Genomic DNA, 15,581 nt, shown 5'->3' with positions numbered 1-15,581 from the left:
GCCATGGAAGTGATGAAAAACAGGTCAGGAATCTTCTGAATAATTCTGACTTTTAAATAATTCTGACTTAAATATTTGGCCTATTCAGTTTGTTTAAATTACATTGCCTAAAATGAACCAACTCATCTCTCTTCCAGTAAGTTAGTGTGACAGACAGAGGAAGTCATTTCAGAATGCAGATTAGCCACAAAGGTCCTGTTGCATAGTGTATGACCACCCCCACCTGCTGGAGAGACAGAGAGGATTGGAATGGGGATGGATGGGGTGGGATGATTGTTTAAGGATAAAGTGTGGAAGGCTGTAAGACAGGATATTTAGTATTTTTATTTATTTAACTAGGTAAGTCAGTTAAGAACACATTCTTATTTATAATGACAGCCTATCGGGGAACAGTGGGTTAACTTCCTTGTTCAGGGGCAGAATGACATATCCAGCAACTTTTCGGTTACTGGCCCAACACTCTAACCACTAGGCTACCTGATATAGTCTTGTTTGCTCTACCTATTTAGTGATTCTTCTCCCCTGGAGACCGAGACAACTCAGACAATAGCTGTATGTTAGCCAGTCTAATCTAAATTAGTGCCAACGTCGGGCTCAAAAAACAAACAAAAGCTAATTGGAAAAATCCCATTGCTAACCCATCTTTATGGAGAAAATCAGTTTCACCTCTGATTTGATGAATTTCATGTCAAGCAAAAAACGAAATGGTGATTGCCCAAATGCATTTACATTTCTAGAATTGGAATTTATGGGACTACTTTTTTACTGCTTGCTGTTTAGCTTTCTCAAGGCATGCTTTTCCAGCACAAATCGTGGTTGGTGGTCCACCTTAATCCAAGTGAAAATTGCACATTGCAACAGTACATGTCTTTGTACACAGTGCCCTGTGCTTTTGTTTAGGCATGTTAGAAATTACATCAAACAATTGTCAAGATCTATTTTACTATCAAGACAATGGACACAAATTCTATTTATTCAAACCCATATTGTGTTAGAGAGGGACCTGTATTTGCATGAAGGCAATTACAGTGGGATTTGATGTTGTGATGTGCCCAGAATACCCCGGCTTCAGATCAGGAGCTGGGTGCCCCATTAATACCATATATGGGAAACCCAGCTGTGATCACAATTGGAAGAGCTAGAGGGAAAATCGATTTCATTTGCAGGATTATTGGTGGAACTGAGATGCTGTTTGTATGAAACATAAAGTCTAATTTCAGAGGTAGATGGAGAGGACTGGAGGGTTTGTTTTATTCAATGAAACGTTAATGAAATTGAGAAGCCTGTATAGAATATTCTGTTGTATGTGTCCCTTTTTAATGCTTCTACATTTAAGATAATTGTATCTATATTTTGGAATAAACCATCATTGTCACTTAACTAAAGGCTTATGTCACACATTTGTGCCAATTGTGCACCACCCTATGGGACTCCCAATCACATCTGGATGTGACACAGCCTGGAATTGAACCAGGCACTGTAGTGATGCTACAGTCTCTTGCACTGAGATGCAGTGCCTTAGACTACTGAGCTACACATGAGCTGTAATTGCATGGCTGTGCACTCGATTTTATACACCTGTCAGCAACGGGCATGGCTGTAATAGCCAAATCCGCTGATTTGAAGGGGTGTCCACATACTTTTGTATATATAGTCCATCTGTGGTATTACAGTACCTCACATGTAACCCTTGCCAATGATATGAGATAGCCATTTTGGCAACGGAGAGAGAACGACCATGTCCCTCCTCTCCCTTGTCCTCCACCTGTTAACTAGGTTGTTAGGAACTATTCAGGCTGGTGCAGTGGGGAGGTGCTACTGTTCACTATACATGAAATACTACAGTATCAGGGCCTGCATGGTAAGAGAGAGAGAGAGAGAGAGAGAGAGAGAGAGAGAGAGAGAGAGAGAGAGAGAGAGAGGGAGAGAGAGAGAGAGAGAGAGAGAGAGAGAAGACTTTCCCAGGGTTCTGACAAGGCCTGCATGGTAAGATAAAAGAGAGAGAGATAGAGAGAGAGAGAGAGAGAGAGAGAGAGAGAGAGAGAGAAGACTTTCCCAGGGTTCTGACAGGGCCTGCATGGTAAGATAAAAGAGAGAGAGAGAGATAGAGAGGGAGAGAGAGAGAGAGAGAGAGAGATAAGACTTTCCCAGGGTTCTGACAGCACAGCTGGGCCTCCACTCCACTCCCTCCTTTCTTTCTTTCTTTCCTCTTTCCTTCTTTCCTCCTCTTATGAAACAATAAACTTAACAGGCATTCTTCTAGACAGCACTGAGGTGTCTACATACAGCCCTTTCTCTGAGGTGTCTACATACAGCCCTTTCTCTGAGGTGTCTACATACAGACCTTTCTCTGAGGTGTCTACAGACAGACCTTTCTCTGAGGTGTCTACAGACAGACCTTTCTCTGAGGTGTCTACATACAGCCCTTTCTCTGAGGTGTCTACATACAGACCTTTCTCTGAGGTGTCTACATACAGACCTTTCTCTGAGGTGTCTACAGACAGACCTTTCTCTGAGGTGTCTACAGACAGACCTTTCTCTGAGGTGTCTACATACAGCCCTTTCTCTGAGGTGTCTACATACAGCCCTTTCTCTGAGGTGTCTACATACAGACCTTTCTCTGAGGTGTCTACATACAGCCCTTTCTCTGAGGTGTCTAGATACAGCCCTTTCTCTGAGGTGTCTACATACAGCCCTTTCTCTGAGGTGTCTTACATACAGCCCTTTCTCTGAGGTGTCTACATACAGACCTTTCTCTGAGGTGTCTACATACAGCCCTTTCTCTGAGGTGTCTACATACAGCCATTTCTCTGAGGTGTCTACATACAGCCCTTTCTCTGAGGTGTCTACATACAGACCTTTCTCTAAGGTGTCTACATACAGACCTTTCTCTGAGGTGTCTACATACAGACCTTTCTCTGAGGTGTCTACATACAGACCTTTCTCTGAGGTGTCTACATTACAGCCCTTTCTCTGAGGTGTCTACATACAGACCTTTCTCTGAGGTGTCTACATACAGCCCTTTCTCTGAGGTGTCTACATACAGACCTTTCTCTGAGGTGTCTACATACAGACCTTTCTCTGAGGTGTCTACATACAGACCTTTCTCTGAGGTGTCTACATACAGACCTTTCTCTGATGTGTCTACATACAGACCTTTCTCTGAGGTGTCTACATACAGCCCTTTCTCTGAGGTGTCTACACACAGCCCTTTCTCTGAGGTGTCTACATAGAGACCTTTCTCTGAGGTGTCTACATACAGACCTTTCTCTGAGGTGTCTACATACAGACCTTTCTCTGAGGTGTCTACATACAGACCTTTCTCTGAGGTGTCTACATACAGACCTTTCTCTGAGGTGTCTACATACAGACCTTTCTCTGAGGTGTCTACATACAGCCCTTTCTCTGAGGTGTCTACATACAGACCTTTCTCTGATGTGTCTACATACAGCCCTTTCTCTGAGGTGTCTACATACAGACCTTTCTCTAAGGTGTCTACATACAGCCCTTTCTCTGAGGTGTCTACATACAGACCTTTCTCTGAGGTGTCTACATACAGCCCTTTCTCTGAGGTGTCTACATACAGCCCTTTCTCTGAGGTGTCTACATACAGCCCTTTCTCTGAGGTGTCTACATACAGCCCTTTCTCTGAGGTGTCTACATACAGACCTTTCTCTGAGGTGTCTACATACAGACCTTTCTCTGAGGTGTCTACATACAGACCTTTCTCTGAGGTGTCTACATACAGACCTTTCTCTGAGGTGTCTACACACTTTACAGGTACAGTACTGTCAGTTAAATGTAGCCTCATTGACAGAGAAGCCGAATAGCTGACCAGTGCGCATGTAAGATTTGGTTCTGGATGCTGAGATTAGTGCCTGTTAAGTTTATAATTTCATAATGGTCCCATCTGTGAAGTTCTGGTGTTGAGGTGGTGGAGACTGGAGAGGTTCAGAAAGGTGTGAGGTTAAAATTGGTAGCCAGGGTTATTTTACCCATTTGGGGGTTGTGGGTCTTTCTTCCTGATTTCATTTCCTTTGTTGAGAGCAGATGTTGTGAGTTTTCCAGTGTCAGTTGTGGGCAGTGTAAAAGCAAGCCTACACATGTTACTGTCAACATACCATTACAGCTGGAGAAAGAAGATATGTCGTCAACGGACAGCTGGATCCAATATATACCACTGTGAGAAAGTGTGTGAGCTGCCTGGGGTGTAACCATTAGTCCTGTTTTGTTGTTGCCCATTGTCCTTATTATCCTAAATCTTGGGATACACACACACTTGAACACACACATTCACACACGGATGTTCATATGCACGCACAATTCAAGGCATTGGTCCCACTGCCACTCCTCTTTCTGCGGACAGTTTGTTTTCAGGGGTAATGATTATTGGTTCAGCCAACTAGAAATAGGCTTGGTGCAGATGATAAAGGAACTGCAGAATACCAGCCTGCTGCCTCAGTATTTTGAGAGGGCAAAAGCTGAGTCAAGTGAAAGAGAGAGTATGCAGGCCTTTGCAATGACGGAGGGGCCAGTGTTTTATAATAAGCCCACTATGGCCTAGGTGGAGAAAGAGAGAGAGAAAGAGAGAGCTGTAAAGAGGGCCCCTGTCTGGGATAAATAGCTGATGCTTCGTTATGGGGCTTAAGTCTCCATCCATTCTAATAAAAAACACTTAAGCCAAATAGCCCCCCTCACGCTATCTCTGTCTGGTCCTGGGAGCTACCTAGAGGCCCTCCACAAAGCCTATTTAATAACACTCTCCTGCCAGCACTGTGCCGTCACATGGATTGCTGGCTGGAGAGGGGGCCTGGGGTTGCACTGGTGCACTCTGGGAAGAAGGAGGACCGTACTGGGCTTAAGGCAGTGTTGTTGTGTAGAGGAAAGCTAAATGTTTCCGTCTGAACAGTCACCGTGTTAATTCATGAGTCAGATTTCATGTTCGATACAGTATATCGATCCCCTCACCTCTATAGATATTTAAATGCTGTACAAATGCATTACAACAAAATACTATTCAAGAAATATTCTAACTACTGTAAGTAGTCCTTAATGATTTTCCGCTTACACCTTGATATGAACGGGAACGCCACTTACACATTAATGAAAGACTTGTGAGGTTGTCGCTGTTTAACAAGAATGAAAGATAGCATTCCTTCTTTGTTTTGCCTGATGTTTGACTGTGGATAATGCAGAAAATCAACAGCAAGAGGAGTTACGCGTATCATACAATACGGAAAGCCACCTCGCTCCTAGCCCTGATCCTGCTCCTACTGCTGCTACTGCTGCTGCTGCTACTGCTACTGCTACTGCTACTGCTACTGTTGCTACTGCTACTGCTGCTACTGCTACTACTACTGTTGCCACTGCTGCTGCTGCTACTGCTACTGCTGCCAATGCTACTGCTTCTTCTACTGCTGCTGCTGCGACTGTTGCTGCTGCTGCTCCTACTGTTGCTGCTGCTATTACTACTGCTGCTGCTACTGCTACTCCTACTGCTACTGCTGCTACTGCTACTGCCGCCACTGCTACTGCTGCTGCTACTGCTACTGCTGCTGCTGCTGCTACTGTTGCTGCTGCTGCGACTGTAGCTGCTGCTGCTGCTGCTGCTACTGCTGCTACTGCTATTGCTGCTACTGCTACTGCTACCACTGCTACTGCTGCTGCTACCGCTACTTCTGCTACTGCTGCTACTGCTACTGCTGCTACTGCTACTGCTGCCATTGCTACTGCTGCTGCTACTGCTACTGCCGCTGCTGCTGCTACTACTGTTGCTGCTGCTGCTGCTGCCGCTGATGCTGCTACTGTTGCTGCTGCTGTTACTGTTACTGTTGCTGCTGCTGCTGCTGCTGCTACTGCTACTACTGCTACTACTGCTACTGCTACTACTGCTACTACTGCTACTGCTACTACTGGTACTGCTACTGCTACTGCTACCACTGGTACTGCTACTGCTACTACTGGTACTGCTACTGCTACTGCTACCACTGGTACTGCTACTGCTGCTGCTACTGCTACTACTGCTACTACTGCTACTGCTACCACTGCTGCTGCTGCTCCTACTGTTGCTGCTGCTATTACTACTGCTGCTGCTACTGCTACTACTACTGCTGCTGCTGCTACTCCTACTGCTACTGCTACTGCTGCTGCTACTGCTGCTGCTGCTGCTACTGTTGCTGCTGCTGCGACTGTAGCTGCTGCTGCTGCTACTGCTGCTACTGCTATTGCTGCTACTGCTACTGCTACCACTGCTACTGCTGCTGCTACCGCTACTTCTGCTACTGCTGCTACTGCTACTGCTGCCATTGCTACTGCTGCTGCTACTGCTACTGCCGCTGCTGCTGCTACTGTTGCTGCTGCTGCTGCTACTGCCGCTGATGCTGTTACTGTTACTGTTGCTGCTGCTGCTGCTGCTGCTGCTACTGCTACTACTGCTACTGCTACTACTGCTACTGCTACTGCTACTACTGCTACTACTGCTACTGCTACTACTGGTACTGCTACTGCTACTGCTACCACTGGTACTGCTACTGCTACTACTGGTACTGCTACTGCTACCACTGGTACTGCTACTGCTACTGCTACTACTGCTACTGCTACTACTGCTACTACTGCTACTGCTACCACTGGTACTGCTACTGCTACTGCCACTACTGCTACTGCTACTACTGCTACTACTGCTACCACTGGTACTGCTACTGCTGCTGCTACTGCTACCACTGGTACTGCTACTACTGCTACTACTGCTACTACTGCTACTGCTACCACTGGTACTGCTACTGCTGCTGCTACTGCCACTTTGGGTTATCTTCATAGTAAAGTACTTTAACCAGGGACCAGGGAGCACTACAGACTGCAGACCTTCTTTGTATATGAAGTAAACAGCAGCATAATATGGGGAGCCTCAGTCAAACAAGATCGCTGCACTGTACACACATTGACACACACACACCCACACACCCTCACACACACACACACACACACACACACACACACACACACACACACACACACACACACACACACACACACACACACACACACACACACACACACACACACACACACACACACACACACACACACACAGGTTAAATTAAGGGTTAGTGAAGTTTTTCCACTTTAGGATGTTGAATGTCCTCTCACTGGGATGTCTTCTCACTAAAATATATGATACGGGAAGGTGGAGGTAAGGTTTGAAGTCTTAGCGTACATTGTAGTAGTGTCTGAGATCCTGTTTACATGTATACTTTCATGCCAACGATACTATATATCTTTTTTAATTGTTTTGTGAAATACAGACAGACTTGAATAATTCAAGAAAATTCTAAATATTGTGGGAGAGAACAGAGTATTCTATGCTTAAACACTTTGTTGAGGTTCTCTTCTCCATGTCCTCAAGCCTTAAGGTGAAGATCCATGACTTTTATTTAAATCTCAAAGCGTCTCAGAGTCCAGCAAACAAACTGTTGTATGGATGTACCATTGATTTCACATTCACACGTCCAGACTTAAAGGGACTATGGGATTGCCCATGAATCCCAAATCTGTGTGCAACCAACCCACAGTCTGTCAAGTCGACAGCCACTCTCTTCTGTAAACTGGCAAGATTATTCACTCAACAGGATCTCCCTCCTTTCATCCTGCAAACTACTGTACAGGCCAATCCGGCCGCTGACAGCCCAGTGATAGCATACAGATGGAAATGAAGTGGAGTGGTGGAGTGGAATGGTTCTGTTTGTCAAGCACAGCAGGGCCGGCTGGCTGGCTGTGGAGTCTGAGTCCTCGCAGTACTTTACAACGCGTACTATGGCTAATCACTCAAGACAATGTACACCACACAGCTAAATCTGGCACACACAGTACCACAGCTCATTACTTAAACATCCATATAGGCCTACTGCTACCATAAAAGTAACATTCACTCTCCTACACTGTACACCAGCAGAAACAATTTTAAGACAAATCATTGTATAGTTATGCATGGAAGACACTGAAGCAGTACTCTACATTTTGACCTGAAACGTGAAATGGCAGAGCTGGCGAACGCAAAAGAGCCAGTTGACCTTTGATTGACCAATTAGAATACATATTGTGGTTTTCCTATCTGTGTAGTTATCACTTTTATCAGGAAATGCTTTATTGAGCCATGTTATATTCATTATTATTTCAATGGAGAGTCAGTGGAGTCATTGTCCTCTGTCCATCAGATTCCACAATTGGTGGAATAAATCCCTTTTGACCATCTGAAAAATGTACTGTCTCTAAACAATGATTTAGGTCTATTTGCAAGTTTTTATCTCCTCTTATCAGTAAACCAAGCGTTTTCCTCCTTTCTTAGGGGTTGAATGAAAGGCCCCAGCTTTTTTCTTGTGAATCAAGGCGGAGGAGAGGCCTTGTCCTGGACTGATTCATGTCCACACACTAGCGGAATATTATGCCTGGATAATTGATTGTGGGAGCAGCATGGCCCCCGTTGGATCTCGATGGTGCTGCCGAAATGTCACCATACTGATGTTACAGCGTTGCAGATATTAAAGGCACTGCTCTCAAAGGCTTCCATCCCAGCCTCGTCCTCTCCCACTGTGTCTGGGAAGACAGCGCTCTTCTGTTCGTCAGGGTTTCATTTCAGACAGGCACATCTCACATGGCCTTATCTGCACAGGACAGCGCACCGCTTCGAGAAGGAGCATTGAATATTTCCAATCATAGGAATATATCACCTTTCTCTTTTAAGTGGAAATCAAAAGTATGGGAATAGTAAGAAAAAACAGACATAATTGAGATACCACTGTATCTGTCCATAGGTACTTTATATCCAAATGCCTGGAAAAAATTACACTCCAAGCTGAAAGTGTCCATTCCAACAATAATAAAAACATCATTCATTTCAGGAAAATATTTTCATGCCAGTTTTGAAAAGTTGTTGAGCGAAAATGTTTTAGAAATTGAAGTCACATTTACTATAAAAAAGTACAGGATTAAGCGAGGAATCCAGTTAATTTGAGCTGGAGTTAGTGGATAGAATACCAAAAGCATGGCAGGGACAGGTAAACTATGTTAATCTTTAAGGCTTAAACTGGTAAAAATAGAATGAACCTGCATGCCTCTTCACTTGCATAAAACCCCTGAAACGCTGCTTGAGCTCAACCATTTCAAAAGAAGGTAAAAAACTTCAGCCCCTATCAATAATAGCTGGGGTACCTGACCCAGCTATATTATTTGTAGAACCAGATTACATACAGACATGCTACTCAGTGAGGTAATATATATCACACTTTACTGGATCTAAATTTTTACACAGTACATCTATGCTATATGCTCCACGGTGGATAGGAAAAAAGCAGAGGAAGTGAATTGAGGCCTGTTCCCCTGCCTCTCAAATAGACTGCAATCAACATGTAGTAGCATACGCTTTGTCATATAATCAAATGTAAATGAACATGTATAAACAGAATTTGACCTTTCCTCCACACACACTGGGCCTTAATGCTGTCCTTAATGGAATCCTCACTAGCGTGACTGAGGTACAAAGCAAACAGGTTGAGGAGGGTAAAGGACCTGAAACAAACAGGCGGGGAAAGACCATAATATTAGGGGTTTGTAGTGGAGCAGAAGGAAGGAGAGCATTAATAGTCACCATATGTGTGTAGCGCATAGACTGGGGGTCTACAGTACATTACTCTTCCCACAACATGAGCCAAATAAGAGATGTGCGTAACTTGGCCTGAGACAGCTACCGTGTGAAAAGTGGGCCGCTGGGTGTGAGAGCCATGCCCTAATCTGTCACACTGTGTTTTGCGGCAGTAACATGGTAGCAGCAGCTGCATGGTTCACCTGTCCTGTACCGTACACGGCTCTTCATCAACCCTGGCTTTCTCCTCTTCATCTGTCCTGTACCGTACACTGCTCTTCATCAACCCTGGCTCTTTCCTTTTCACCTGTCCTGTACCGTACACTGTTCTTCATCAACCCTGGCTCTCTCCTCTTCATCTGTCCTGTACCGTACACGGCTCTTCATCAACCTTGGCTCTCTCCTCTTCATCTGTCCTGTACCGTACACTGTTCTTCATCAACCCTGGCTCTCTCCTCTTCACCTGTCCTGTCCCGTACACGGCTCTTCATCAACCCTGGCTCTCTCCTCTTCATCTGTCCTGTACCGTACACTGCTCTTCATCAACCCTGGCTCTCTCCTCTTCATCTGTCCTGTACCGTACACTGCTCTTCATCAACCCTGGCTCTCTCCTCTTCACCTGTCCTGTACCGTACACGGCTCTTCATCAACCCTGGCTCTCTCCTCTTCATCTGTCCTGTACCGTACACGGCTCTTCATCAACCCTGGCTCTCTCCCCTTCATCTGTCCTGTACCGTACACTGTTCTTCATCAACCTTGGCTCTCTCCTCTTCACCTGTCCTGTACCGTACATGGCTCTTCATCAACCCTGGCTCTCTCCTCTTCATCTGTCCTGTACCGTACACTGTTTTTCATCAACCCTGGCTCTCTCCTCTTCATCTGTCCTGTACCGTACACGGCTCTTCATCAACCCTGGCTCTCTCCTCTTCATCTGTCCTGTACCGTACACTGCTCTTCATCAACCCTGGCCCTTTCCTCTTCACCTGTCCTGTACCGTACACTGTTCTTCATCAACCCTGGCTCTCTCCTCTTCATCTGTCCTGTACCGTACACGGCTCTTCATCAAACCTGGCTCTCTCCTCTTCATCTGTCCTGTACCGTACACTGTTCTTCATCAACCCTGGCTCTCTCCTCTTCACCTGTCCTGTACCGTACACGGCTCTTCATCAACCCTGGCTCTCTCCTCTTCATCTGTCCTGTACCGTACACTGCTCTTCATCAACCCTGGCTCTCTCCTCTTCATCTGTCCTGTACCGTACACTGCTCTTCATCAACCCTGGCTCTCTCCTCTTCACCTGTCCTGTACCGTACACGGCTCTTCATCAACCCTGGCTCTCTCCTCTTCATCTGTCCTGTACCGTACACGGCTCTTCATCAACCCTGGCTCTCTCCTCTTCATCTGTCCTGTACCGTACACTGTTCTTCATCAACCTTGGCTCTCTCCTCTTCACCTGTCCTGTACCGTACACGGCTCTTCATCAACCCTGGCTCTCTCCTCTTCATCTGTCCTGTACCGTACACTGTTCTTCATTAACCCTGGCTCTCTCCTCTTCACCTGTCCTGTACCGTACATGGCTCTTCATCAACCCTGGCTCTCTCCTCTTCATCTGTCCTGTACCGTACATTGTTCTTCATCAACCCTGGCTCTCTCCTCTTCACCTGTCCTGTACCGTACATGGCTCTTCATCAACCCTGGCTCTCTCCTCTTCATCTGTCCTGTACCGTACACTGTTCTTCCTCAACCCTGGCTCTCTCCTCTTCATCTGTCCTGTACCGTACACTGTTCTTCATCAACCCTGGCTCTCTCCTCTTCATCTGTCCTGTACCGTACACTGTTCTTCATCAACCCTGGCTCTCTCCTCTTCATAGGCCTGTACCGTACACTGTTCTTCATCAACCCTGGCTCTCTCCTCTTCATCTGTCCTGTACCGTACACGGCTCTTCATCAACCCTGGCTCTCTCCTCTTCATAGGCCTGTACCGTACACTGTTCTTCATCAACCCTGGCTCTCTCCTCTTCACCTGTCCTGTACCGTATATGGCTCTTCATCAACCCTGGCTCTCTCCTCTTCACCTGTCCTGTACCGTACATGGCTCTTCATCAACCCTGGCTCTCTCCTCTTCACCTGTCCTGTACCGTACACTGTTCTTCATCAACCCTGGCTCTTTCCTCTTCACCTGTCCTGTACCGTACACGGCTCTTCATCAACCCTGGCTCTCTCCTCTTCATCTGTCCTGTACCGTACACTGTTCTTCATCAACCCTGGCTCTCTCCTCTTCACCTGTCCTGTACCGTACATGGCTCTTCATCAACCCTGGCTCTCTCCTCTTCATCTGTCCTGTACCGTACACTGTTCTTCATCAACCCTGGCTCTCTCCTCTTCACCTGTCCTGTACCGTACATGGCTCTTCATCAACCCTGGCTCTCTCCTCTTCATCTGTCCTGTACCGTACACTGTTCTTCCTCAACCCTGGCTCTCTCCTCTTCATAGGCCTGTACCGTACACTGTTCTTCATCAACCCTGGCTCTCTCCTCTTCATCTGTCCTGTACCGTACACGGCTCTTCATCAACCCTGGCTCTCTCCTCTTCATAGGCCTGTACCGTACACTGTTCTTCATCAACCCTGGCTCTCTCCTCTTCACCTGTCCTGTACCGTATATGGCTCTTCATCAACCCTGGCTCTCTCCTCTTCACCTGTCCTGTACCGTACATGGCTCTTCATCAACCCTGGCTCACTCCTCTTCACCTGTCCTGTACCGTACACGGCTCTTCATCAACCCTGGCTCTCTCCTCTTCATCTGTCCTGTACCGTACACGGCTCTTCATCAACCCTGGCTCTCTCCTCTTCATCTGTCCTGTACCGTACACGGCTCTTCATCAACCCTGGCTCTCTCCTCTTCATCTGTCCTGTACCGTACACGGCTCTTCATCAACCCTGGCTCTCTCCTCTTCATAGGCCTGAACCGTTAACCTGTGTATAACTAAATGAATCTCACATGGAACACTTATCTTATGTGACAACATTTACAAAACACCAGTCCCACTGTTTTGCAGACATGTAGAATTATATGGTTTTCCATTTGTTTAAAATGATTAAGTCCACAGAGATTTCAAAATGATACGTATGTGACCTCCATCAAACCCAGTCCCCTGGTTAACAGCAACAGTTATGTACTTGTAAAGTCTAATACAAAACAAAACCGCATGTTAGTTAAACATGCTTTCTCTCTGCACAGGAAGGATGTTGTCAGAAACCCTGGACAATCTAGCGAATAGAGAATTCAATTGTTTTCTCATACATTACCTTGGTTAAGTGTAAAAATTCAATAACTTAAGACTACTGTCACTCTGCCTCTCTAATGCCAATATTATGAATGCACCCACTAAGAGTCTATCAGCGAGCCACAGAGTACCCCGTGAGAGAGGAGAGAGAGTGGACCTGAGAAAAGCACAGGCTGGGGAGACCCCAGCAGAGAAGAGCAGGGTTGGGGAGCGGCCTGTGGGCATGGCCTCTCTCTCTGGCACCACTTCGTTAAGCACGCAACACTAATCCTGCCTGTGTCTTTATTACCCTCTCTTTGGAAGAGCAGGCTGGGGGTGGGGGGTACTGCTGCAGGGACCAGTCATCAGCATTAGTGTTTGAAGATAGGCCATACTGCATGGCATTTTGGGATCTAATAGAGGCAGAGAGAGAAACTCACAGAGAGATATACTACAGAAAAGAGGATAGAAAGAGTGAGAGAGAGGGAGGGTGGTGGTGAGATAGGCAGCGTGTCACTTGAACCCCCCTCAAACGAGTTTGGGAAGGGGGGGGGGGGGGCATAGTCTGAGGGCAGGGAGATTATTGCATCCAGAAATGGCTCTAGGGCAATTGTGTGTTTGAGTAGTTACATTTACTCTCTAATCAAAACAGCACATTCATGAGCTTCTGACTCAATTTGCAATATTGTCTCTTGGTTGTAAACAACATATTCCCAACTGGATTTAAATGAATATCTTTCAGAACATAAAAGCCTGGAAAATAATTGTTTATGTGAGTGATAAAATTGTATTCATTTAAACTTTCATTGTTTGACTTGATGATAACTAATATGTTGTTTATAACGTATGTTAGAAAAAGGGAGTAAGTGACCTTTTGTTCTGGAAAGGAGTTTTTAATAGCATTTATTGAACTGCACACAATAACACTGCCAATATCGAAGTTTTGAAATCCAAGTTCCCTGAAATCGAGGTTGCTTGTCAAAAGTTGAAGATACTGAGCTGGCGCCATCTTGTGTCTGTTGAATGGCCATCTGCTAACCTAGGCGTTCAACGTTCCCTCACAGTCACCTTGATCCTCAGGTTCATCGACACATTATGGCAGCATAAGGTAATATCGTTGAGATGATATAAAGATGATATGCTTGTCACTCATCATCTGCTCTCGTGGCTCACAGTGTGTGAAACAGCCACAAGACAAAGCCTGGGCACAGATGGGCAGATAAAATGTCCCTAAATATTCATCCCATTTTCAACTGCAGTGCTACCAGCCCTTTAGATCTCTCTCTTACTGAATGGGAGGAAAAACTCAACCAAGAGAACTTACCATAGAGTTGTTGATGTATGATCTGAACCACACCACCACAGTATGACTGAAATGTAGCAATTCAATGTGTTTTCAAATTTTTTTTTTTTATCTCTCCCCACAGAACCAATTTGACTGTGACCATTTTGAGTAGTGGCACCTCTTTCCTGTGAATCTGAAGCAGGGTTTGCTGCTGTATATCTGAACCGAGCAGGGAACTTGTATAGTATATTCTCATAGTAAAATGTAGTTTCCATATTTACACCATTTCGTATTCAGAGCAATGGTAACAGGATTACTTTTTGACAAACAGTAATTTGTGGAATTCCCTCATTTCTGTCTGTGGATTCCCTTTTTTCTGAAAATGATTCTGCTGTGTAGAATCCCAGTGGTTGGGTTCCAGAAACCCATCAGGCTTGTGAGTAGACCTCTGTGGTTGGCCAGATAAAGCAGAGCAGAGAGAAGGCCTGGCATGGCCTGGCATGCAGGAGGCAGAACTCACTGGGGAATAATGTGCTCCCATTTGAAATGATGGTATATCGTCAGAGCTGAACCTGACTCTCTTGAAGACAGCTATCTAGAAACACTTGTTCACACGATCTTACAGTACAAATTATTTTCACATTTCCCTTTTTGTTTGTTTAAATGTTATGAATTTTTAAAGAAAATTAAAGCAGGATTTGAGGGACTCCTGCTTTGCACAATTATACTTGGTAAAAAAAAACTCTAATACACCAAAAAGGCTTACTATTAGAAAGTTGTAAAACCTGAAAATATTTCAGTTGTTGTGGCTTTACACAGATGGTTCAGAGACTGAATTTGCATTGTCAGTGTTTCTGATACAAATCCACATTTGTGATACTAATCCACAGCTGTTCCGGACGACTGTGTGATCACGCACTCCGCAGCCGATGGGAGTAAGACCTTTAAACAGGTCAACATTCACAAGGCCGCAGGGCCAGACAGATTACACTGACGTGTACTCCGAGCATGCGCTGACCAACTGGCAAGTGTCTTCACTGACATTTTCAACCTCTTCCTGACTGAGTCTGTAATACCTACATGTTTCAAGCAGACCACCATAGTCTCTGTGCCCAAGAACACTAAGGTAACCTGCCTAAATGACTACCGACCCATAGCACTCACTTCTGTAGCGATGAAATGCTTTGAAAGGCTGGTCATGGCTCACATCAACACAATTATCCCAGAAACCCTAGACCCACTTCAATTTGCATACCACAGCAACAGATCCACAGATGATGCAATCTCTATTGCACTCCACACTGCCCTTTCACACCTGGACAAAAGGAACACCTATGTGAGAATGCTATTCATTGACTACAGCTCTGTGTTCAGCACCATAGTGCCCACAAAGTTCATCA

The sequence above is a fragment of the Oncorhynchus kisutch genome, linkage group LG5 (assembly GCF_002021735.2).
Source record: "Oncorhynchus kisutch isolate 150728-3 linkage group LG5, Okis_V2, whole genome shotgun sequence".
In the NCBI taxonomy this organism is placed as follows: Eukaryota; Metazoa; Chordata; class Actinopteri; order Salmoniformes; family Salmonidae; genus Oncorhynchus; species Oncorhynchus kisutch.
This window is presented reverse-complemented; position numbering follows the sequence as displayed.